This window comes from Apus apus, chromosome 6 (genome assembly GCF_020740795.1).
Source record: "Apus apus isolate bApuApu2 chromosome 6, bApuApu2.pri.cur, whole genome shotgun sequence".
In the NCBI taxonomy this organism is placed as follows: domain Eukaryota; kingdom Metazoa; phylum Chordata; class Aves; order Apodiformes; family Apodidae; genus Apus; species Apus apus.
The window spans coordinates 8,321,207-8,347,617 of NC_067287.1; the positions used below are offsets into that span (position 1 = coordinate 8,321,207).

The 26,411-nt window shown below is 41.0% G+C and overlaps 1 protein-coding gene across 1 annotated transcript in view; it reads left to right on the forward strand.

Annotated features, from left to right (window-relative positions):
* Positions 1 to 2,079: 2,079 nt before the first annotated feature.
* Positions 2,080 to 26,411, forward strand: part of DPP10 (dipeptidyl peptidase like 10) — a 458,987-nt gene continuing 434,655 nt past the window's right edge. Inside the window, exon 1 of the mRNA XM_051623886.1 lies at positions 2,080 to 2,092. The gene's annotated coding sequence lies outside the window, so the exon portion shown is untranslated. The remainder of the gene's footprint in view (positions 2,093 to 26,411) is intronic.

Below are 26,411 nucleotides of genomic sequence, written 5' to 3' on the forward strand. Positions count from 1 at the left end.
GAGGTGACTGTCTGGGTCAGCAGGGACCCTCTTGGTGGGGCTTTACTCTGCATTTGTCTTCCATTGGAAAAGGCGTTTTTCTGGCTGTCATTGAAATAAACAGTCTGGCTGCTCTATCCTCTTTGGAGAGGATGTTTGTATCCAGGGTCAGCTCCCCTTCAGGGCTTCCTTGGCAGCTTTCTGCTGACCAAGCAGAGAACCAATCTTTTCTTCACCAGCTCAGTCTCTTCTGCCATCCATTTGCAGCAGTGCCTGCCTTTGTGTTAGAGTTAAGATGTACAAAATGAAATCTGCCTTCAGAAATACAGGATTGGAGACTATTTGAAGCTGATATCCTTCCAGGAAATTCAAGTCATCTGAAAATGAGCCCCACTTAGAAGAGCTCAGGCAGATATCTGAAGTCACAATGAGATTTACAGCCACAGCTCAAGGTCCCCATAGTCCTCCTGGAGTGCATGTTAAGCTGTGGGCAGCACAGCAAGCTCCCAGCCTTCTCCCTTTGCCTGTCCATCCCTTGCAGAGTGAGGTGGACCTGTGACTCACACCTCTAGGCCTGAACACGGGCACCTCTGGGCAGGTGCTTGGAGGAGATGGATGCCTGCCTGGCATTTCTTCATGCCTCTCTAAGCACAGCCAGAAGTCTTCAGCAAATTTTTTGTTTATTGTTTTCTTGCATCCTTACTTTTTGGACACATGCTTGTACAATTCTTCAAATAAAAAAAAATGGTGGGGTAGGGAGAAAAAACAAAAGTAAGAACCTGAGAAGAAGCTGAACCAAGGGCCTGAATTTTTAAAGGTAATTTTAGTTTTAAGGAATAGCTTCCTGTGCTGGGAGTGTAGCTTTTGATACTGTATCAAATAGTGCTCAACAGCCTCCCTCTTGGAAGAACAGATGCTTCAGAGATGCCTGAAGCTGGAGTCTCATGCAGCGAGAGACTCCAAATCAGCAGTTTCTCTGGGAGATTTGTGCCTTGGCTTCTGGCTCTGCTCTGTCCTTCTTTGCTTCCTCTTGAGCTGACTTCACCTGCCCCAGCTGCAGTTTCATGCATTCCTCTAAGATGCTGCAGGAGTGCCTTGGTGTGTGGCACACTATGCCTTGTTTTACAGGGCGGTTTCTCTAAAGTAAGATCATTTGTTACGTGTACACAAAATTTTGCACGCGTGTTATCAGCCTGAGGTGTCACAATCTGCTGACAGATTTTCCCAGCTTCCTTCCCCAGATCCTCTGGCTTTGATACCAGCTCTGGGCTAGACCAGTCGAAGGAGCAATTCATGTTTCTGGCAAGTCCCGCTCACGAGTCTGGAAGGGTTTTTTAGACTGTACCACAAACAAACCCACATAAAAAGTTACTTGGGTACAAGTCAAATCAGAGCTGCACTACTTCTGCTCTTCGGGGAGGCAAGGCGCTGTTGCAGGGCTTGACAAAGCCCAGAGATCTGGGAAATCCCGCGGGCAGCGGGTGCGGGGTTGATGCTGGTGTCTCCCAGCCGCAGCGGGCTGGAGAGCTGAGCACGGAGAGGACAGGCGGCAGAAGGGGAACGGGAAAGGAGAAGGGAATAAAAATGCCGGGGAGCGAGAAGGCAAAACCCACCACTATAAACTTTCTGTCGCAATCTTACTAATTTCAGTGAAGAGCACTGCGGGCTCTGACTTTCACAGAGGGGGGTTCATCTCGCTCAGTCTCTGCTGCCCGGTCCCGGGGGCTAGAGGGCGGCGGGCACCGGCTAGGCGAGCCCCGGTCCCGGTCCCGGTCCCGGTCCCGGTCCCGGTCCCGGCTCAGCCGCAGCCGCGGTGCCGGTCCAGGCGCGGTCCCGGCGGCAGCGCGGGGCGGTGCCGGGAGGGCGGAGCGGGGGGCGGCCCCGCCGGGCGGAGCTGTGGATGCGCCCCGGGGTGCGGAGCCAGAGCCGCGGCCACAGCCGGAGCCCCCCAGGTCCCCCCCGGCCGCTCGGAGGCGCCGGAGCCGCGGGCGCCCCGAGCCCGCCCGGCCCTGCAGCCCGGCCCCGCAGCCGGAGCGCATCGCGGGGCGGCAAAATGAACCAGACGGCGACCGTGTCCCACCACGTCCCGTGCCAGGCCTCCCGGGCCGTCAAGGTAGGGCTGGCGCCCGGGCTCCAAACGGGCTCGGGCGGGGCGGGCGGCGGAGCTGCTGCCTCTGCCGTCTCACCTGCCGGCGGGGCGGGGCGGGTCGCTCCGGGCACCGGGAAGTTGGCTGGAGGGCAGGGCGAAGCGAGGAGGAGCGCTCGGGGCTGGGGGCGGGTTGGGACAACTTCGGGCACTGGTTCCCCGGGACCTTGCGAACCCCCCCGGCAGCGCCTCCGCGGGAGCGGGGCTCCGCTGCTGCCCCTGCCTCGCCTCCGGGTGCCTTGGCGGGTCTCTTCCAAAAGTTTGCCCTGGAGGAGTTGGCTGCTGGGCACGGAGCTGTTGCGGCGGCTCTAGTCGTTGCTCTTGTCGTGGCGGAACGGTTAAAGGCTGTGGCTGAGGAATAGGGTGTCAGATCGACTTGTGGAGTCCTGGTTATGCCGTTGCCCGGGTGGAAGGACCGAGGGAGACGCAGGGTTGTGTGTTTGCTGGTTTGGATACCCTCACCTGTGAGGGATGCGTATGGGTGCGGTGAGGATGGTGTGGGGGAAGGTCCCAAGGGAATAGCGGGCTCTCTCCTTGGCTGCCTTCTTCCCCAGTTTGACGCGATCCTGCCTTTTGCATTGATCAAAACCTACTTTCTATCCCAGTTACTGCTCACTGCCGCGATACAATGAAATCCCTGAACAGATTTGTATCCACTAGGAAATATCTCTGCAGAAATAAGTGGGGGTTTTTCCCCCTGAAATAAAATAATGCAATCAGTGACATTATTTGATTCCTGAATAAATTCTACACCAGCTATTTTGTTTCATAAAACGATGTGAAGACCTGAGAAGTTCACTTCGGTGCTTTGCTGTTGGTGACTCGGGATCACCCAGTGCAGGGTGAGGAAAGCTGCTGGGGCTTCCTTCTGTTTGCAGGTGGAGTTGGAGGGTTTGGGGTTTGTTTGTCTTCTCAGAGGGAGCAGCTGAGCTGTGTTATCAAATTGTCAGTTAGGCTTTATCCAGTTAGTGCTGGGAACAAAAATCATGACTTAGAGCTGAAGCAGGAGGGGATTAAAGGTATAAATCTTCTGTTAGCACTGTTGGTTTTATATATGCTGCATTACACTTTGCAGTGTGTAATCAGTAATGCAGAATGTCTAGAGGCTCAGGGACAAGGTGGGGGTTAACCTGTGGCTCTAATAACTAGTTGTGTAACATGTAACTGTATCCATCACACCATAAATGTCCCATTAGTTCATGCTCAAATGGGCAAGGTCATGGGTAGTGATGAATTACAATTGCCCTGGCCCACTTCAGAGTCAGCATATATAATATTAAATTGCTTAAAACAATTTCATCCTCACTACGTTTATCTCTGAAAGCACCAGAGAAAGAGATCAGTGTGGTACTTGCTCTGGAATGCACTCCCATATTACATTTGGGACAGCCAAGGCTAATTTTTCACTGACAGCAACATTTATTAAATTCATTTGACTGGACTCTATGCCAAAACAACAACAATCACCAATATCAATATGCCATTAAAAAAAAAAAAAAAAGAAAAAGAAAAAAGGCTCAGACAAGTCAATAGTCTTCAAGAAGAGAGAACATGAATCAGAGCCTTCTAGACATGAGACCATTTTACAACCATCACATTAACACTGATGCCATTAGAAATCTGTCTCATTTTTCTGCTCTTAATTCAATATGTCAGGTGTAAAATGTGCTTTATAAATAGTTTCAAGTGCTGCCATGCTACCCAGATGGATACTCTGTGAGAAACTATTTATGATTCTAGATGAGCAGTAGCTGCTTTATGGTAATGAGGACCCTGTATTGGAAAAGACTTCGAAAATATTTTGCTAGTGACTAGACAAATATAATTTGCATATTAACCATAATTTACCAAGAAACAGTTCCAGAAATTATGAAAATTGAAGAAAAAAAGCTTAGAGGAAAACTTCACACCTACTGGAATGAGATCTCTAAAGCCCTTCTTTTTTCTCTCTTTGTAATACTTTATATTTCTCTCCAACACTTGAAACCATGACATCTCAGCTCCTGTGTGTTACCATCAAGGTGGTTGTTACTCAATGTTTGTTGCCTCAGCTGCTCACTGCTCTGTAACGCAGCATAAACTTTTGGATCCACATAAAAAGTAGAATGATCCACTTGTCCAGTACATTGAATCATGCAAACTCTATCCATAACATTCCCTGGGACTGCAGGAGGGCTGGTGTCTGAACGCAGGGACATCCCATCCCTTTCTCACATCCTTCTTTGTTGAGGGAAGGGTGCAAGTTTTTGCACCCGTGAGCACTGAGAACTCAGCACGTTGAATCCAAAGTAGAGTTGGTGATGGAGGAACAACTGGACAGAGGAAATCTTATCTAAAGCAAGAAAAAAAGCCCCAAAGATACTAAATCCCTTGGATAACATTCAAAATCTTCTAATAAAGCCATCTTTTACCTCTACGCCTTTTTATAGCTTTTCTGAAACAATTGCAAATCTTACCGCCTTGCTGACACTTCTGTGAATTATGACCTTCCATTCTGAGATCTGTAACAAAAACTTTTAGAGTCTAGCTGGGAATGCTAAATACGTGCCTTATTTCTGTGTCATTACAGTCTCAACTTCAGGAGCCCCCTCAGGGCAACAAATGCGTTTTATTCTTCACACTCTTGGCTCTTCTTACCAACATGGCAAGCAGATCAGCTTTTTTCAGGGCAAACACACTCTTGTTGTGCACTTTCATGGCGCACTGATGGCCAAATTATTTTTTCAAATTCCCCATCCCCCCAGTGAAAAAGTCTGTTAAAACAATTTTTGCCTTGTTTGGAAGAAAAAAAGAAAAAAAACCCACCACAACCCAGAAATAGAAGGAAATGATTATGGGCTTGCTCGGGTCTGCCATAATAAATCCTTTCAAATGAAATATTTGAGCTGAAATTCTGGGAACTGCAGAACAGAAATACTTATGTCTCGCTCTTAACACAGTCAGGATTACAACTTGTACTAAAAAAACCCCAACAAACCAAAAAGGAGTTAAGCTAATATCTCTGTGGCTTTCGACATTCTTTAATAATAAAACATTCTCTACCAGATCATGACTCTCTGCTGTTATCAACCTAATATTGATCTGACTGTGAGCTGGGTCATGGAAGGAGTTACTAATTGGCATTTCAGAAGCCCGTAATTACTGTGTAATATAATATGTATGTTATACCCTTTTACCCTACTCTTCCTTCTTCCTTGCCTTCCTTTCACTTTTATTTATTTATTAGCTTTTAAACTGTAAACTATAAAAGGCAAGTGCAGCAATGTCCTTAGCAAAAATTCTGCAGCAAGTTTCATCAGTATCCAAGGACACTATTGGGAATTTTTACATTTTAGGTTTATTGTGGTGTGTTTCAACACTCAATAATTGATGAATGGTGGTTTGCTAATAGTTTTCTTGTTTACAATTAGGTTGAGGAGCACATATTTACAAGGGGTTTATTGTGTTCCCTGTGGACTTATATGTGTGTTTACAGCAACTAAGATTTTTACACCAAACCTGCACCTTTGCAGGAAACATCTGTGTGCTCCAGCAAACTCCTATACACACACCTCCTCCTGGAGAGAGACACTGATATGTAGCTGTTCCTGTTCATAAAGGCTGCTTGGTAGTACTTTTCCTGGTTGAAACGCCAGGTAGTTGAATCTTTAAATGCCCACAGGATGTGCACAAAACAGGCTTTGTGCAGGTGCAGGAGTCATTCCAATGTGCCAGCTGTTTAGGAAAGAAATCCCTTAAAATGAGAACAACATTTCTGAAATCCGTTACATCAAAACCAAGTCACTAACAGATAATCTCTGAGTGTTCAGTTATGACTTAACCAGGGTAACGCCTAACAAAGGGCACAAGTATTACAGGACTATGTCATTGTTAGGGAGGCAGTCTATGACAGCATAAGAATGCAAAAAAACCCCAATAAATAGTGATACACATTAAAACTACTGGGTTTATGTGGCATTATGTTTAAGGCATTAGATGATTAGAGTCCTGCTGTGCCATGTGGAAACACCTTTGTGTTGCCACGTGAGAAGCCCCAGCTGTGGGGAAGCGCGGTGTGGAGGTGGCAGTGGAGGCAGGAGGGAGGCTGGCAATGGGAGGGCACGTCACTGTCACCCCTCTGGACGTGGCCATGTCAAAATGCACATTTAGAACTGAGTACATAGTTTTGTTTTCATAAATGCCAAGCAGATTTACAGTGCCCTTGCATTTATTCTGTTCTTGAGACTCTGTCTGAAGACACACAATGAGCTGCTGGGGGACACCGAAAGTGATCCTACCATTAATCAAAGAGACTGGCTTGGAACATGTTAGAAGTGTTTTGAATCTTGTTCCCTGACAGCATTTTGGGCTCTTTTGCATCCTCATCATCTGCTATTGCTTTTCTTCCATTCTGGAAGAACTGGTTTTGATCACATGTGGGTTGAGTGGAGTTGCTGGTGTGATGTATTGGTTATTTTGCAGACTGAAAATAGAGCCATTATGAAGTATGTATGGAGAGAGCAAGCTGGAGGTCTCTACATGGGCAATTGAAGAACTAAACAAAACTTGTAAATCCTCCCATTTCCACATACTACCTTTCTATATTGATTCAGACTCCTTGTCAACATCTGCACTTTTTCCTTTTAGAAACATTCCTTCATTGTAAGAGGATGCATGGTTACAAATAAAAATCTGCAGGGATGAGGAAAAAAAAGTTCGAAATATTTATATTTCCCCCTTCTGGTCTATAAAGACACAATTGCTTTTTGTCAAAGGTAACATCAAAATTAGGTTTTATTTAGGTGACTTTCAACTGATACCAATTGGAACAATACCAGTAGAAAAAGCCCCAAAGTACCATTATAATACATAGGCCATTTCCAGCTTTCAATGTAATGATCATGCTAGGAATTTAGAAGGCAGTACTTTAAAACTAATATACACAAATGTTATGATAAATTGTATTTAATAATAGGTTAGTATTTTCCTGGATTGAAATTATATAAAAAATTTCCTACTGCAAATAATTTCTTTAAGAAATATGGCATTAAGTTTGATTCTCTTTGAAGCCACTGAAGATACAGGTCTGTGAGTGTTAGATAACATTTTCTGAAAGGATACCACCTCATGAGGAATTTAGTATTTCTTATTCTTTAATCCAAAACTGTTTTACTAAATGCATGTGAAGATAACTTTGTGCTTACTTTGTTCACTGTTGCATTCTTAAGTTTAGTATCATAAGACTTGCATGTTGTCCACCAACTGAAGATTGTTTTGGAATTTAATTGGGACCTTTCATGTTGAAAGACTTTATCTAAGGTCCTCAGATTGAATTACAAATGTCAAATTATGCAAAAATGCAGATTAGTGATTGTGCTCTGTTAATGGTTTGACAGTTTTTTTGGATCAGTGACTTTGACTCCGCGCATGTTGACAACACCCAGTGTTACTGGCTCTATGTGCCAGAAGCAAAGAATCATATTATACATCTACAAATTAACATCTATGATTCCTAAAAATGAGGCATCTGATAGTGTCAGAATGCCTGAGGGACTTTTTGTTTCAAAGAAACAGAACTGGACATGCAGATTCCTTACCCTGTGATTCCCAGCAATAAATGCCAACCCAGGGCGCCTAAGGGGAGGCAACATCTCGAGTCAGAGTCAACAGCTTAATTAAAGACTCTCCACAGTCCATAGCTGTGAAGTTAATGCAACTGCTGCAGATGAGGGCATGATTTATTTCGTATTCAATTTTAAACCGTAAAATAGTTTGAGTGAATTATGCTGTATAATGCCCATTTCTCAGTGTTGATGAAAAAGGGAGCACCAGCTGAATGATGCTGTGAGCATCTAATGGGTCTTGTCCCCGCATCGGGAGTGCCAGAAAGTGAGAGGATGCTGGTGCCATTCAGGGGCCTCAAGGGATAGAGGACAGAGTCAGAGGCTTAGAGTTTGTGGTGCTGGTCTTGAGCTGCTGACCTCCTCCTGAGGATATATCAGAAAATTAATCTGAAATTTTAGTTTGGAAAGAGGGAGACTGGAACTGAACCGGTTTGTGAGTCTGCAGAGATGGCTGTTCCGTTTGAGTTTGTAGATGACCTTGCTGAGGGAAAAGGATGTGGTGAATGAGCCCTGTGGAAGTTTTACAGAAAGCTGAGATGGAAACAGAGATGATATCTGAAGGACACCTCGAGGCAGTGATGGCAGCTTGGCAGGAGAAGGCAGAGACACTGGAGTCCCCGGGAGACGGGATGTCAGAGTACAACTGACTGCTAAAAGGCAGCTGGCAAGTCAAGAAAGGTTAGGAAGGAGTATTGTATTTTAGCTTCAGCTAAAGAGACATTACTGGAGATATTGGCTGTTAGATTAGATTACATTGCTAGATCTGGACAGTCACACTAACACTGTTATGGAAAATCACTGCCTGAAAGAGAAACCAAGAGACAGAGATGCTGTACTTTCATTGCAAAGTGGCAGAGGTGAGTTTTACACCCTGGAAGCAAGGTAGCACAGTGTCCACAAACTTCATGCTGGGCAAAAAACTAATGCTTTGGTTGCATTTCATAGGCTTTGTCATAGGTAGAAAAAACCTAGAAAAATACAAATATAGGGTTAGTTACAACTAGGTCCCTTGATTTGTGTACTAACATAGAAACAGTAACAAAAAGTCTCCATGAGCTTATTGGAAATGTTAGGGCAATAATTGTATGTTTTTCCCCCTGTAAATATGTTTTGTAAGTATGCAAACATAACATTTTGGTAATCTTTGCCCAATGCACAATCATGGTTTTAGCACTGTGAGAGGAAATGACAGTAAATTGGTGTTAATTTCTTAGCCTCTTCAACATTAAAAATTATTTAAACTTACCCTGTAATGTTTCAATGGATGTAGCTTATAAAAATGAATATTCCAGTAGTAGTAATAAGCTAGTATTTCTTGTAAAACCTAAGCTACCTTTGTAGGTAGGAGATGTCAGAGATAGTAATACCGTGACATTTCTGCTCACAGATTTCAAAGAATTTTTCTGTTAACACAATTGTGGAGGAACCCAAAGTTAAAGCTATTTGTGTAATAAAAGTGTTCAAGCTCCTGTGATTTACAGTGGCAAAAGTCAGAGGTACTTAGTGGGTCGCTCAGCACCGAAAAAACGGTGCTATTCTATTAAAGGACAGCACATTTTTAAAATTTTCCTATAACTTGAGAACATTATGACATTGTAGCACTTAATATAACATTTGCTTTAAAGTTTATGCCATTAAAAAGATGAACTCAGGAGAGGCGAGGCTGTTCTTTAAGGTGGTAACTCTGTTCCTCCTCCTGCTGCTGACTCCAGCACTCCTTCACTGATCCCGATTCTCCTTTGTGCTAGTTGTTTTTTGCCCAAGAGGGAGCCCCTGGCTGGTGATGTGTCCTGTTGTTCATCAGAGAGCTCTGGTTTTCATCTGTAGGTGTGGTAGGTTGAGAGTTTTCTCACCCTATGGATGCAAACAGGGGAAGCAGGGGAGATGCCTGTGCCCGGCTGTTGCACCGGTGATATTAAGTACTCCATTCGTGCTTCTCTGTAAGGTGGGAGAATTTCCCAGGCAGAAGAAGGTACCGGAGCTTTGCTCTGGGGTCACCATACTGTGTGATTCAGCACACCACAGTCCACTAAGCTTAAGGTCTCCACACAGGTGTCAGTGGTGAGAGCTGAGTGCACCCCCAGGGAACCCATCTCCTCATCCCTGGGGCAATGATCAGTCAGTGATCAGCAGCTTGGTGCCTGGCACAGAATTTACTCTTCAGTGCAACAGTCAAGGCATGAATAAACTTCATTTAACTAATATTGGTTTATTATCCATATGTTTTTAAAGTTGTGGTTTCAGCAATGTAAAGACAAGTGTCTATCCCTTGGCTTGCTTTTCACTGGATATTATAGATGAATAGCAGGTTTACATTTTGAAGTAAACGTTTTTCTTTTGTAAAATCAATTGCTCAGGCAGAAGAATTCCTGACTTCTCAATTAAGCAATTTATCTAATAGAAATCTTTTTTCCCTTCCCTTTAAAGCATTAAACACTTACTCAGCTTGAAAGCCACATCAGTCTGCCAGCGTGGGATTAATGCCATGAACATTTCTCTTCACATTTGCTGCAGAGATGACCTGCAGACATGAGCATCGTGTTAAAAAATAGCTTTGTGATTCCTTGTGTGTGAGATCTGAGAGCCAAAATCTTCCTCCGTTTCCCTTCCTTGTTACTGGCTATAGGAGAGGAGCAGGGGTGAGACCCAGCACCCCATACCCAGTGGCCCATCATCCTCTCCCAGCCCTGCTTGCCTCCTCAGGCTGGGGCAGTTCCTGGCTTTGCTTTCTGGCTGTGGTGTGTCTGGCTTGGCCGTGTCCCCGTCCCTGCGGGGACACCCAGTTCCCCCACCAGCACACCCAGTTCCCCCACCTTCAACGCTACGGGCTGTTTATCAGCACACACAACCTGGTGTCATAAAACCTGAGCCAAGGCTGGTCCCACTGAACAGCAAGGAGGGCTGTTTTTAGGCTTACTTTAGTTTTTTTGATAAATCTAGGGACGGTAGGAGACTTTTTATTTTTTTCTTCAACCTATTTACCAGTTGTCAGTATAAATACGTTCAGACATGTTTTGAGATTACCATTGCAGCTCCTGAGCACTGAAAGTAATCAAACTCCCAAAGCTTTTGAGCTTTCCCATCACTCACATTTTACACATACAAGCAAATCCAGCGTGCTTGGTGTTGAGTGGCACCATAGTCTGTTTATTCAGGGTCTGTCCTAACCTTGCTCCTCCGTGAGGTTAGAAAGAAATTGCTGTGCTTCAGCATTGGTCCCTTGTGTGGATGTATTAGTTTCTGCTGCTTGTAAGGATCCTTTTCCCCCCCTCTTCTGCTGATCCAAACCCATAAAAGCATCTTAACAGTGCTGGGATGATTGACTAAAGGTTTTCCTGCTGCAATTTATACACATATCAATAATTACTTAGTTGACCTTTTTCTGTACACAGTGTCTAATGGCTGGAGCTAAAAACAGGAAAATTGGATTTTAGGGCAGGCTCACAAGCTCTCTTACCTCTGATATTAACAGTTTTCATCCAGGGAGAGAGATCCTAGTCCTGCTTAGTTATGTGGAGCTTTTCTGTGGAATGAAGGCAAACTCTTTCTGTTAAGTGTTTCTCTTTTGGAGGTGGGTGTTAATTTCCTGCTGACTTAGCACAGTCACACAGCTCACCATAAGGTCAGAGTAACCTTTGTGCTGTGGCAAGGGGAGCTGAGGCTTTTCACTTTCTTTCCCTTTGTGCTCTACTCCAAGGGGTTTGTGGCTTTGTGTTTCCTTCTGCATGTGAGTACCTGTAGGTTCTATCAGTGGGGACATCACGAGCAAGTGAATGGTTGTGGCATAAAATGAAAGTACATCCAGCTGCTGGGCAGACTGCAGGGAATTGACTCTGGCTTAGTCCCTGTGTTGCTCCCTGCTGGAGCAGCTGTATTTATTTTTTGGAGAAGGGAAGGAAACAGAAAAAGGATGAAAAGTGGTGGAAAAAGATGAAGTAACAAGAAGAAGAAGAAGAAATGTGAATCCCTCAGACCTACTCTGGTGACCTCAGGACACAGATCTGTTGATGGAACATCATACATATCTTTCTTATGGATAATCCTGTTGATTTTTCCTTTCAACCATAGTGTGTTAGGACTGTGCTCATACAAGAAATATTTTCAACTAATTTTTCACGCAAAAGTATCTGACTTCTGGAATTCAACACAACCAAGGATTTGTCCATTTAATGACCTAATATATGCTACTTATGACTCTCTTGGCTTGTGCTAATTTTTGAACTGTGAATTCCACACAGTTGCCTTTAGTAAAATTTCAGTTTACATCCATGAGTATATTTTTTTCTTTTTTTATAGATTTAGTATGGAGTTTGAAAAATCTTAGTTTGTGTTTTCAGGGTATATTAATGTCTCCAAAACTTAATTATGCAAATATTTGCAGAGGGCAAACAAAAGCTCAGCAAAACAAAATCTGTAAGATAACTAAGGAAATATTGGTGGTTTTCTATTTTTATGGTATTTGCTGTGAATATTTCCCAAACTCTTACCCCTTAGTGATTTACAGAAGTCTGGTGAAACCAGTTGCATCCTAAGTGAGGTCCCATTTAGTGAAGAAACCCATTAAGCATCCCATGCCATTTAAAATATGAGCTCTTTGGCAATATTTTATAGTTTCAAGAAACTTTACCAACATTGTCAGAATTCTGATACTAAGCACTGTTCAGATTTGCAAACTCTTAAATAATGAAGAATAATAATTTTAGGTGGCCATTGAATTTAAGCCCCTTGGTTGGTTGGTTTTTGGTGGGCAGCCATGGTTTTCAACATCTAGTACTAAATATCAATCATTGACTTGGTTCTGCTGTGAAAGATGTGTATGTTGTGAATTATAACTAAACAGCATTTTTTTTTTTTTTCCCCTTCTTCAAGAATTTTGGATTTTTTTCAGTTGTTTCATGTCATACATGCTGGCTTGGAATTCTGTAGGATCACTGTAGCAATCCTGAGGTGGAGAAGATAAATTTGGATTGAGCTTCAGGCAGATTGAATCAAGCTCTTCGTGCACCTGAAGCCTCAGCTGGAGTCTCAGGTAGGGCCTCAGTTATGTTGGTCTGAGTCAAGGATTCAGCTGAGCCCTGCCAACTTTAAAAGTGAGGTGGTAAGAGATGACATGGGAGCCCTTATCTATTTTTTTTATGATAGCTTTGGAAGTGGGAGATTTGTTCTCTACCTGGCCTTGTGTGGCTCTGTAATTTTTGTACTGGATTGGCGCTGCACAAAATAAATGTATTTATAGCTTCAGGACGTGTTCAGAATGAGTGTTATGCATAAAACTACTTACTGAAGGAACTCTCCTGATGCCATAAGAGAGCTGGGCCAAGAGAGAATTTGGGTCACCGTAGCTGAGAAGATTTCTGTAATTAAAACAGTTTTTATAGAGCAGATTTGCATTTTTTACATGGAATAGTTGAAAAATCTTGTAAGTTTCAACCCATCTATCCCCTTTCCTCCTGAAGCAAATTTTATAGCTTGAGATCAAAAGATGAAAATAATTTAGCACCATATTTTGATAAAGAAAAATATCACCATTACAGGCTTTCCAAAGCCTTATTTCTCAGGTTAACAAATATTTAGTAACATTTGCGTTTTTTCTCTATGCTCTTAAGTACAAAGCCCTACAAAATAAAGCTGGCACGGACTACATGCCATGGAAATAAAGAAGACCAAGTTTGAATGAAAAAGTCATTTGAGACTCAAGATTTCATGTTTCATTTTTAAGCTGTAATAAAAAAAGTACTGGATACTCTGACTTGATGAGTGCCACACGCACCACGGAAAAAATGAATCGGAAGATTTTGGAGAAGTGTCTGATCCAGTGGTTTTTGGATGGAATTTTGTTTTTGATGTCACAGGATTTTTAAAAACACTAACAATTCTCAAGCCTTTTTGCTCAGCTCAGTTATTTTTAAAAGAACAATGCAATACTTTCCAGTATTGCTTCTCTGTTGGTACTGTGGAGAAAGCAGGCAGTATGTGTCTGAAATGTTGCAGATCAGTCTGTAATGATTTCAGGCTTTAAAGCAAAGGAAGGAAATTATTAACATTACAATTTAGTACAAATTTTGTCTTCTATTAAATAATTGCTTCTAATGATGACTTGTGTGATCATGCTCATTTACACAATTAGTATGAATATTTTAACTTTTAAAATTAAAAAGTTAAATACCCACTGGTATAAAATATTTAAGTAGCATGTGGTGATGTTAGAGTTCTCCAGAATAATACTATGAATGTTTGACAAAGTCTCATAATGTCGAAGTTTAAATTATTGAACAGCTACAATTCTGCTGTAGAAAGTGCAATGTAGATGAAAGAGATAAAAGAAAGCATGTTCCAGATGAAGTAGCTGAGTAAATATATCATCTAAGTGGTTGATAAAGTAGCTAAATTACTTTGAACAAATAATAAAACATTTTAGAGGAAATTTCTCAGAGAAATTGTGTATTAGAAAAAACAAAAAGACAAATGGAAATTGTAAAGATATAAAGGGAAGGGGCTGTATTGAAGATTTTTGATTTAAAGTCTGGGTTCTCTTGGCTATCTGTCAAAACAGCTGGTGTTCTTGAATAGTAGTGACTAACCGTTCTGACATGGAGTAATACACAGCAGATAGCAGTCAATATAAGATGGGTACAATCTAGTTCTGCCACTAAAGTCTTACAGTGGAAATATTTCTGGGCATTGTAATATGAAAATGTTCAGTAAAAGTAAAATGTTGAGACTATATACATCATCAATCAATTATAAGCCATCTTAATGCATAATGGAGTGAGAAATCAGGGGTCCTAGATACTTGTTTTATTAGTTAGCTCAGTCCTGCAGAGTATTCACTCACTGTATACTGCACAAATGGCTTTTTTGTTTGTTTTGGTTTTATTTTTCCCCCTTTATCTTTGATAGTTTAAGTTTCCATGAAGATACTCTGGCTGGAACGGATGAAGATGTCATATATACGGGTTTATGCCAAAGGTACTGGTGGACACATCAAAGTTCTTGTCTACCAACCACTGGCTAAATGCCATCCTCAGCAGAGGCAGCAGCAGTTTTCAAGATGCATCTAAGGCAGAGCTGTGCTGTAAAATGGTCTCACATACTTAACAGAGTAGAAAAAGGTGAAAATTAAAAGTACTAGCAGTGGCAGCCAGACTGTAGATAATATCCCCTCCTACCTAACTAGAGGCAGCCTGGAAAGGAGGGAAGAATTTGTGTCTTGGGGCATTGTACCTTACTTTGTGCTAATGTTTTATCTTTTTCCTGTATTTTTCATCCTACTTCCAGTGGGGAGCTCTCATGTAGATCAAAAGGTAGTGGTAATGAGCTGAGCTGCTGAAGCTTTCAGAAGAAAATGGGAAGAAAAGAGAAAATACTGCCACTGTTTTCAGTAAGGGAGCTTGCTTGAGAGGATGAAATTTCGGATTCTCAGTTTTTTCTCAAAATGATGCTTAAAAAAGATGATTAGAAGTTTGTAAGAAAATTAAGATAGTAAGAAGCAGTACTAATATTACACTGATAACTCTTCTAAGTTCATATTACTTCATGTATCTAATTTGCTCATTATGATTTATGGAGAACATTGATGGCTACAAAAGCTAGATAACAGACTGGTTTTAACTTTTTATTATGAGACCTAATACCACAATCATTATTTAATCAAAGGTTCTGCTTTTCAGAGGTTTTCTTGCATGTGTTTTCCTGAGTCAGGTCCATGATATTTAAAATTTTCTGTAGATGACAATTTACATTTTCAAAAAACACATGAAGAAATGGGGAAATTCTTGCCACGTGCCAACATAATTAAAATTAAGCACTATTAATTCCCTTTTCCAGTGGGCACTGAGGCAAAGAAATATTAAATGTCTTGCACAAGGCTGCTGAGTAATTAGTGTTCAAGAAGACGAGACCATGAGGATTCCACTCCCTTTTCAATACCCAGCTGAAATTCAACAATTTTCAAGAGGAAGAGTACTGACAAAATGGTTTGTAAGAACTCTAAGAAAAAGAATCAGAAGATGGAAACTCAGCAAAATGAAGGATCAACCCATTTCGACTCATCCTTTCCACCAAACGACAGCTCCCTGGTCAGCAGAGACTCATCAGGTGTTTCATCTGGGTGGAGAGTGTTTTAATCCTTAACATAATTGCTTATTCATCCGAGTTATCTGTTGTGTGTCTCAGCCAGTAAGTAATGACTTTGTCCTCTTCCACGGTCTATATCTGACTTACAGTCTCTTTGCTCACAGTAAAAGTTGCCTGAGCACTGTGGCCCAGAGAATGAGCGTTGCACCTCTTTACATGATCGGTCTCTGAAACCTCAGTCTTGCTCCTTTTTAAGACAAAGTGCTGAAAGTCCCATTGATTTTTAAGAGGACAGAGTCACTGGGTAGGTGCGTTCTGATTTCTCATATTGAATACAATTGTGTTGTTTAAGTAAGGCAACTGCCTGTATGACAAATCATACCTGAACATGGAAAGACTGTTGGTGGGTGAAGTATATAAAATGCCTTCACAGTCTGAAATTGAATGGTCTGTAAAGCTTCATCTAGAATTTAATATTTGCTGCAAGATTTTCAGGTATCCTGTGAGCTATAGGTCAGCCTTAGGCTCTCAGGCACAGTGGTGGATTAAGCTGTTAATGTATTTCTCCCTGTTCCTGTTATTCACAGAATCACCAGCTACGTCCCCTTTGCCAGTGGCGCAGCAGCCAGGAGGGAAGAGTGGGAAGAGTCTCTCCTGGCCTCATCTCCTCTTGTTTGCTTTCCTTAGCAGGAGCCCAGCTCTGCTGAGGCAGTGATGGAAGGGCTGTGTTTGTGTGTGGGAAAAGCAGGAATTAATACCTTTTGGGATCACATACTGTTCATCTACTACTGTGCTAAGAATTGCTTAGAGACATTCCACTTTCAAATTAACATTTCCTTCTAACTTCCCCTTTTTGTTATTTTTGGTCTTCATCAATAATGGTTTTGACAATTCAGATAATTTCACTTTATTTCCCTAGATACTTTTTATGCCTTGCTTTTTTAACAAAACATTGTCACATTGAATAATGTTGAGCATTTATGCCTTGTTTTCTTAAAGATGAACAAAAACATTTACTGTGGCAGTTCTATGATCAAAGTAGTGTTTGGGTTTTTTTTGTCTTTCATGCAGGTTTTATTTGTATTTGCCTTTCCCAAAGAGATAGAATGATCTAAAATTTGGAGGAAATATATTCCGTAAATAAGGAATACTAGAATGACATTTTAAAAAAAATTATCTTTGTATTGCCAAAGTAATAAACTGATGTAGTTATGATCTTTGTTGCTGTGTGAAGAACCAAGTAGTGATTAAAAAAAAAAAAAAAGCAAGACATCCAATGAAAATCTTCTCTGTCCAGCCACATTTGATTGATTTGCTTGTCTTTCTGGCTCTGTCTCTGCTGAAGGAGTTTGACTTATGTTTCCTAATAATGTAGCTTTATATTTAGTGCTGACTTACAAAGATTTTGCCCTTCTTGCCCTGGAGGCAAGATATGATCCAATTTGCCTGATCAAATGAAAGCTGGTGGTGTTAAGTGTAATCAACATGTATCAAATGATGTTATTAGGCAACTTGATAATACAGCTTTCTTGGGGTGGACTCTAGGGCTTCTTGGATACATAATTTCTCAGTGGATATCGAACGTGCTGGAGGAATATGCAGCATGTATAATGTGATTGCAGCATGCTGATGGAATGTGGGTGGGATCAAATGGTAAAACTGGAGTCACTGTAGAAATCTGCTGCAGATGCTGAGCACAATTGATAAAGAACTACTAATTACCAGAGTATTAACACTTTTACTATACACGTGCTCAGAAGTTATGTTTTAAAGGGAAGCTCAAGTATGTCTGGATTCTTCCCAGGTTTCTCTAGCAGGGCTTCACTGCAGCTGCTCTGCTTTGCCTTTTTGCTGCACAGCAGCCTGAGGGAGCCTGCTGGGAAAGGGAAGGTGCTGGTGCTGCACTGTGACTTCTTTGTGCTCATCAGGGCTGGCTAGGAACATGCAGGAGGTTACACCAGCTCAGCTCCTGTGTGGTGACTCTGTCAGCTGCTGGAACAGGATCACATCTGACCAGGGGTTTGTACCCTTCGTTACTTGATACCAACCTCTTTTGAAAACATGTGGTTGTGTTGTTAACAAGAGCAAGCTTAGATGGTCTCTCCACTATGGCAGAAAGGCTTCTTGAATGTTTAGGCACATTAAATTAACACAAAATAATGGGGGACTTTATGTTCCAGTGTGATGATAGGCATCTCCTCAGTAATCCCATTTGAGTAGGTGGCTCTTGGACAATTAAGACCAACAGCCTGCCAATGATTATGTAATTTTAATGCCAGCTTCTAAATTTTATTTAATTACTGTGAGATTCACTTTAGTTTTCTGATCCAATAACCTTTTAGTAATTAGTGACCTAACAGACAAACAATACTGCAACAGTCATTTTGATGACGATTTTATTGGTTAAATTAATATCAGGCACTTTCACTGTAATTAAGTGTGGCTATGAGAATGGAGGGCCAGCACAGGCAGGGGAAGAGAGATCTTGCTTCTGTAGATTTGTGCTGGTGAGGCAGCCAGGTCTGCCCACCAGGGGGACAGGGTGTCTTAAGGAGAAGGGGAAATTGTCATGAGCAATCAAGAACTTCAGCCCCTTATAGAGCAGCTGGTGATATTTACGTGCCCTCTGGCTGACATGTCCTCTTGAGATCTCCTAGGGCTGGAAGGGACCAAGATAGGTCTTTTGCTAGATTTGGAAGGGGCATTTACACCTGCAGCTAGAACTGCAATGCTAAAAGCAGTTTTGGTGTGTTTGTGTGGACTGGGGCAGCTGAATCCTGCCCATGGACTCCTGACCCCTGAGGCTGTTTCTTGCACAGCTGGAAATAGCTGCCTTGAAGTCTGGGATGGTTATGGGGCTTAGCTAAGGTGTAGCCACAAGCTCTGAGAAAGAACCACTGGATGGATGTCATGTGTTGGTAAAACGGAAATTTGCAGAAGCCTTTCTAAAACAGATCATATTACATCCTCCCACATTTGTGAGAATTAAGAAGTTGCTAGTTTCAGTGAGTAGTTTTGTTCCAAATAAATTCCTTAGGGAATAAAATGAAGGAGATTTTCTCATTTTTGTATTAGTACCTCAGTTAAATATTTATAAATAGAAGCTGCTGTGTTGTACTTTGAAGCCAGACTGTTTCTTAGATACGTTAGTGTCCAAATCTGTCACTTTAACATCCTAAATGCTTTAATTAGATCTGCCAGGTTGTAAAGCAAAATTAAGTTTCAACATCAGATGTGTCTTTGAGACACAGAAGATGATTCCTTGATGTTTTGGGTTATTTACATTTTCTGAAAATTCTAGATATAGTCTTATAGAAGGCTAAATTAGCTTGAAAAACTGAGGTCATATCAAAGCTGGTGTAGAGCTGTAGCTTGCTGGTTTTGGCTTTTTACTGTTTCTAAATAAAAGTCTTCAGAAATATAAACTCCTCCTTCAGCTCAAGAGTTGATACAGTGGAAATTGCAATGAGACTTCTCTCTCATGTGGCAATGTACTTCCTTTCTTTCTTCTTCTTTTTTAACCTTTTTACCCAGATGTTATAATGTAAAATTCCCTATAAACTTAACAGTATAAAACCATACCTAATTGATATACCTCTATACATTTGTCAGAAGAAGCTATAGCATTTTATAGCAAGACCATCTCATCTGTGGATGGAAAAGCTTCTCAAATTCAGGGTTGTTGGCTGTGGTATGAAAAAGCACATGTTAGGCAATGAAACATTCAGAGAGTTGGCATGTGGCATGACTTTCTTCTGACAGGGCACATACCAAAAAATACACAAAAATTAAAAAATGATGCAAGCTTTTACACTGCTTGGGAACAAGTACTATTCCACTGGGTTCTACTATTCATGTTGTTCCAAGAAACAACCTTTGAAAGAAAAAATGCTGGTTTGGCTTCTCTGAGGATCCTGAAGGTCCAAAGAATAGTCAGTAGGTATCAACTTTCCTAGTTTTAAAGATGTGGGGGAGGGGATGACACTTCATGGTAGATGTTAAAATGAAAAATATTTTCACAGCACTTGTATATTTTGCATTTAATCTTGCCTTTAGAGCTGCAAGCTCTCTCTTTTCTATTTTAGAGAAGAAAAAAAAAAAAAAAGGAATTTAAGTAGAAGTACCCATGCTTTGCACAACCACATACTGCCATAGTTTGTGTGTCCTTTGCATTGAACTGAGGTAAAATTTCACATGCTAGTAATGAGTAAAGATTCAGATTGTGGAGTAAAGTTGATGGTCAGTGACAGCTGATTTTGGTAACCAAGTGAAGACTTTAGAAAATGCTATTTCAGAATAGTTCCAGCGCATATTTATGAATAATTTGACCATTTCTTGGAAAATAAAAAACCCCAAAAAACAGTGATTAATTTGACAAAGACTTTGATGTCAATACACAGTCTTATACATAGGAATTAACTGCTGCAGGATTTGTCTTGAGTCTCAAGCACTTTACAGGATTCAGCTGACAGATTCAATACTACCTTCTCTTCTAGTCTTTAAGCTGATGTAAGCTCAGGGAAGACTGATGAACATTTACTCATTAGTGATCCCTCATGTGCTTCTCACTGGTACATTTCAGAATAATGTGACTCCAACAACACAGGCTTATCTGTTGACCTGGAAGAAGGATAAAATACAATCTAAATGTAGGTATGCAGAGAAAATCACACGGCAGAAAAACAGCATTTGTTTGGAGCATGGATTATTCTAATATGACTTTAAGGTAAAAGTTGCCTGTAAACTGCATTTTTGAAGATTAAATATTAAAATGCTCTAAAAATTAAACTTCTTGCTCTATAAGGAATAAGAAATACCAAAGCTTGTTTTGTAACTCAAACTTGACAGCCTGCTCCCCCATCTTAAAGCAATGGGGGATGTTGAGACATCTTAAGAGTAAACAAATAAATGTTCATTCTTTTTCCATCCCTCTGATTTGTTACAGTTTGTAGGACTAAACAGGTGAGCAGCAGAAGGCTTAGAGGCCTTTCCAGAAGAGGAGCAGAAGGGTTGCACGCAGAAACCTCTTTGGAGCTTTGAAAATGCCAAGAATCTTTTAAAGAAAAGACAGTCTTATTAAAATTTATTTTACTGAATATGGTGATAAAACACCTAATTCGCCATGTATGAAGCAGCTAGTTTTGACATTAAAGATTCAAAACCAATTCAAAAGACCATAAAATTGGAGTGCTTTACAGAGTGTTAACAGACTGACATTTTCCTTCCTCTGTCTGGGACTCTCAGAAGTTTCTGAATCTGACTTCTAAAACTCGTTACTGCCTTACGGCACAGTTTACAAATATAGTCACCTCATGGGAGCCTCTCTGAGGATTTTTCTTGCAGATAAAAATGATGTTTTCTTTAGGTTCAATCCCATGGCAGCCCTGAAGATATTTTCTCTTATCTTCTGGAAGATATTTATTTTCTCATCAGAAACTGGAGACTTAAAAAGCTAGAAACAACAAGAATTCCTCTTCTGAAAATGATGTCATTTCCAGCTTCCAATATTGGATGAATTTGATCTGTTTTTTTTCCCTTCCATGGGCTACTCAAGGTGGGCCAAGTAGGCTTATGACACGAGCAGTTGCTGGTGCTTCAGCTCTACCACCTTCAGCTCACCCCCCCACATGTCCCAGCAACCCCCAGCAGCCACATGTTGTCTCTCTCTGTTGGGGTGTCAACTGAAGAGCCTTGGTCTAATTCTTGGGGCACAATAAATTAATTAGTTTATTTTAGAAGTAAACAAAATCCAAGAACACCTGAAAAGACCCCGAGCACTTGTGCATTGATCTGGAGTCTGCTCTTCTGCAATGAGAAAATGTACATAGGTTAGTTCAGGAAAATGAGGAACCCCCTGTGCTGCCTGGTGCTGTATCAGTAGATGCAGTGAAGTGCAGATGGTGGAAATATTCCATCAGAAGCAGCAAAAGCTCTCAACAGCAACAGGATTTGTGTAGAAGCTGCTAATAGAGCCATACTGTAATGGACATGTTTTTGGGCAGTCCTGTGTTATTACTGTGTAACTGTCCAGGAGGTAAAAATTAAAGTGCATTTCTTAAACTGATTAATAATGACATATGCATGATCTTTAATAAGCTATTAATTAGAAAGGTGTCTGCATTTACAGCTTCAACAGATACTGCAGAACTGTGCTCTGGAATATCTGCTTATGCAGGTATTCTGTGAGTAGCACAGACAGGCTGAGCTGGAGGCAGACAGGAACAACAGGCACACAAATTCCCCCAGTCTTTGAATATATGCAAATAATGCATTAGTGTTCCATGAGGAATTCGTGGTGGAATTAGCATCCAGGTCACTAAACTGCATTTTTTTTTTTTGTCCTAGGCTGATCTGTTGATGAAGAGGAGAGGTGGCTCATGTCACTGCCACCCCCACGCTGCTCTGTGGAAGGCTGTCATTAGTGATTACAACTTTCATGTCTTTAATTACTGAGATACTTTAATTCAATCTGATACAAAATGAACTTGAGGCTCTGTGGATTCTTATTGTGCCTTTTTTAAAAACAGGGTTTCATAGCAGAGCCTGAAATTTAGTTCACGGTGAACTTTCCAGAAGTTGCCAACTGTTAGTGAGTTTGGGCTCAGTTTGGAACAAGACAGTTTATGACTTTCTGAGAAACTACATGAAAATTTGAGAGTTTGAAGGAGTTTCTTCATATTAATTATCTCATGTCAGAAGGGAAAGACCAGAGTATTAATTTTTTCATGTTGCTGTTATTTTTTAGCCCAAGTCAAGTAACTGCATCAGCCCACAAGGTTCCTCCAAAACAGTGTCTGTCTTCATGCCAAACTGAAAAAAAAAGGCAAAACCCCCAACAACTTACTGAGAGGAAAATTATTTATTAAGTTTGTAAGTGAAGATTAAAACTATTGTCAAGGTTCTAGTAGGTGTTACTACAGGGTGAAGTTTTAAAGAACAATGTGTCCTTCAGACATAGCTTTGTAGATGTTTTCAGGAAGCTGTCTGGCAAGGGAGATGGAACTAATTTATGGGCAGATCTGTAATGCATATAAGCAAAATGATTTTCCTAAATGCAGTTGAATGGCAGTATCATACAGGCCAACTAACAATCCGATTATCTTCCTTTTGACTCGTGGCTTTCAGTATTGATCTAACCTAAAAGTAGGAGCCAGATAATGAACAGCACTGAGTTAAGTGGCTGGTATAAGTCATGCTCTCAGTTAAGCATTTCAAAAAAGAAAAAATTACTTGTCTGGAGTCAAAGCTGCAACTGTCTGTAAATTGCTTAAACAAATGCCCTTGGTGCAAGACGTAGAAGCATGTGCTTAGTTTTACTTTAAATATGGGTGGTTAGCTTTGAAATGCAGAGAACATATAATAGCATAAAAGTAATTTTAGAACATAATTAAAGGTACCCAGATATTCTGTATTCTGTTGTGGTCTGCAGTGATATTATACTCTGCATCCCTATTGCACCTGCCAGGCAAAATGGAGAAACAGTGATGGATGGGCTTGCTAGAAAATGTCAAGAAATGGATGCATAAATTACCAAGGGTATTTTCAGTGCTTTCCTTTGAGAGTCTTGCTTCAGGAGGGAAATCTGGGCTTTCTAGGGTACTTGAGAAGCATGGGAAATCAAAATTATGCATGGAGTGAAGGAATACCTACAGCTGGCTAATGTGGTGTATTAGGAAAAATGGGTTTTCTTTGTACTTTTGCCATCTCTTTAGAGCTTGTGGGAAGAAGCATTCAGTTGCCACTGAGTCTGCTGAGGACCAGCCAGACCAGCACTTTTTCTCAGCAAATGAGTTTTGAAGAGGAAACACCTAAAACTTCATTTTTCAGGGGCTGAAATCCTATTTTGTGAAGGCCATGCCATGCTGGGGGTGCTTCATGACGTGAGGACCATTCCATGTGGTGTGGGGCAGCAGGGCTACCTCCCTGCGGAGCCTCACGTTGCTTCTCAAACTCGTCTGTCTCTTTGGGCTCTCAGTTTGTCCCAGCTAAGCCATTTTCTTATCTTCTGTGTGTTCCTAGAGTAGCCTAAGTCAAAGCCTAAGGACAAGTAATACAGACAATTAACACATACGGGGAATTCTTTAATGATTGTGTCATTAACCAAAGACCAGAGACTACAGTTTCCTGATAACAAACCAGAATTATCAATAGACAAAGTTTCTACTGTCTGCACTTACATGTCAGTACTGTAGAGGAAATAGTAAGACATTTTCTGAAATGAGAACCTAAGAAAACTGGCTGGCACTGCATCTTTTTGCTCCTGTCAGCAGCAACAGCAGAAAAGCAGGAGAGCATGAAAAATGTGATCTGTGGGGCTTTTGATGAGAGACGAAGTGGGAGAAGAGGTGCCAACTACCTCAGGTGTAGATGAGGTATTTCTGCAAGGGTCAGCTGACAGTCTGGCACTACGTGTTCTAAATTATTCCTGCCTATAACTTTGCTACTGTTTCCAGCTGCTTCTGGTGAAAGAAAAAGAGCAGTTTGCCTCACCATTTGCAAACATGTAACAAGTTTTTCTGCAGATGTTGACATTTTCATTGCTGCAGTGAAAGGCTGCGTTTTCATGTCCTGCAATGGAGGAACAAGACAGGATCATGTGTAGTTTTTTAATCCTTTCCTTTGCTCTGATATTGTGGCAGAATCTGACAGGAGGGTAAATATAAATCTTCATGCTCTAACATGTGGTCAAGTAAGTTTTTTTAATATGTAAATTGTAAATCTAGGTGGAACTGTAAGTTCATTAGCTTGATTAAAGGTTGTTTTCAAGAAACATTTTATAGAGTCTAACCACTCATCACTGAGTTACTCTTGCTACATGTATCACGGAAATTTAGGAAGGCTGAATAGGAGGACTGTATCTTGGGTTCACAAGAGCAGCACTGCACTAAAAAAGAGATGATGCAGTTAATAAACAACTGCTTACAAGGCAGAGGAGAAGATAACCTCAGTACAGTTGAAGAAACATGTCAGGTTTTCCCAGCAGGAAAGAGAAGGGTTATTCTGAGAAGGGTTGAGTAAAATTAACCAATGTAAATGTTATGCATTCTTCATGCATTTGTTTGGCTTCATCTTTTCAAAACCAAATATTCACATTTTCATTTTTCCTTTTGTGGTGTCCTAACTTTTATGCCTGGAGGCTCATCCAGTCCCCACTCCTGTAGGTAGGAGGCTTTGAAATGGGTTTAATTACTTACTGTGTGATGTCTGGTTAGTTAGGTGAGGCTGCAGCACAGAGGTTCTTGGGGGTGTAAGTGCTCAGTTTGCATTTACAGCAATGCAGAAGGACCCTCATGTCTCTGCCCCTCTGACCTCACGTCAGTCAACTGAGATTTTGGTCTGCTTCAGCCCACATACTTCATGCATGCAACATCCATCCCCTCCTGTTGTGTTAGGCAGGACTGGGCGTGTGGATGAAAAACAGAGGCAAAGGAGTGTACCACAGCAGGCTGCTAACTGAGAGAAAAATAGCATCTGTACTTTATGTCATCTAAAATGAAAGTGTTGAACATCCCTTTACTGTGATGTTTAATTTTATCTCAGTTGTACAGTAATCTATGCCCTCTAAAACACATGAATGCACCATGAAAGCTTTAATTTTGATGCAACCAGCCAGACTTCTCTCCTAAGGGTTCAGGTCCTAGACTGCTAGAAAGAAAAAGAGGGAGAAAGAAAGAGAACTGTTTTAAAGACTGCTATGCTGTGAAACTTCGAGGGGATATAAACCATATCAGTAGCTACTGGAATGTTTAGTCATGAGTGATTTTACAGAAAATGTCAGAAAAACATCACAGAATGTGCAAACTGTGGTTTCTTCTTACTGCATGATCCTAAGTCTATGTTCAAGTGTTAAAAATTGAGTATTTTAAAAGAAAAGTTGGCAGCAGAACATCTAGCATTTTCAGCAGAAAATGTGTGTTTCTTTTGATGTGGATCATGTGTTAGCAAGGAGGGATAATCAGAAAATACCACACTCACTCAATATAATATATAATTATTTTATAAATAATTTTAATCAGATAGACTGATTTAACACACTTTGTTGGCATTACCTGTTACAGGATGTGCTGGCAACTGCAGTTTCAGGTCCTTAGTCTTTATTCTGTCGCTCTCTGTTTTTGCCATTATTAATTTTTTCAAAAATTCTCCAAGATTGTTGTGTTTTTTTTTTTTTTTAATTCTCATACTCTTCCTGGTTTTGTACAGTTTATTAACATCTCATACAAGATGATAAATCATAAAGCATATGTGGTTTTGCTATAAAAATTGTGCCACTAATCGTGTCCGGTACTTAGAACATAGGTCTCTTGTCTAGCAGGAATGTGACCAGAGGAGGGATATAAAAGCCTACTATCTTTGTGTTAGAAGAGCATTCAAAAGTCATTTGGGCAAAACACTTAGCAGAGAGCACAACCCCATTGTACAGGTGAGCACTCCATAAAAGCACTCTCTGTATGGAAGCTGAGCCACTAAAGAAACACTCAAGAAAAATTTGAATTATTTATTTCCTCATGTGCTTTAAAAGCACTCTGTGCTCACTCCAAAACACTCCTGTCAGCACCTAGTAATCTCAGAAACAGGAGGAGATGAAAGACAAATTACCTGGGAAA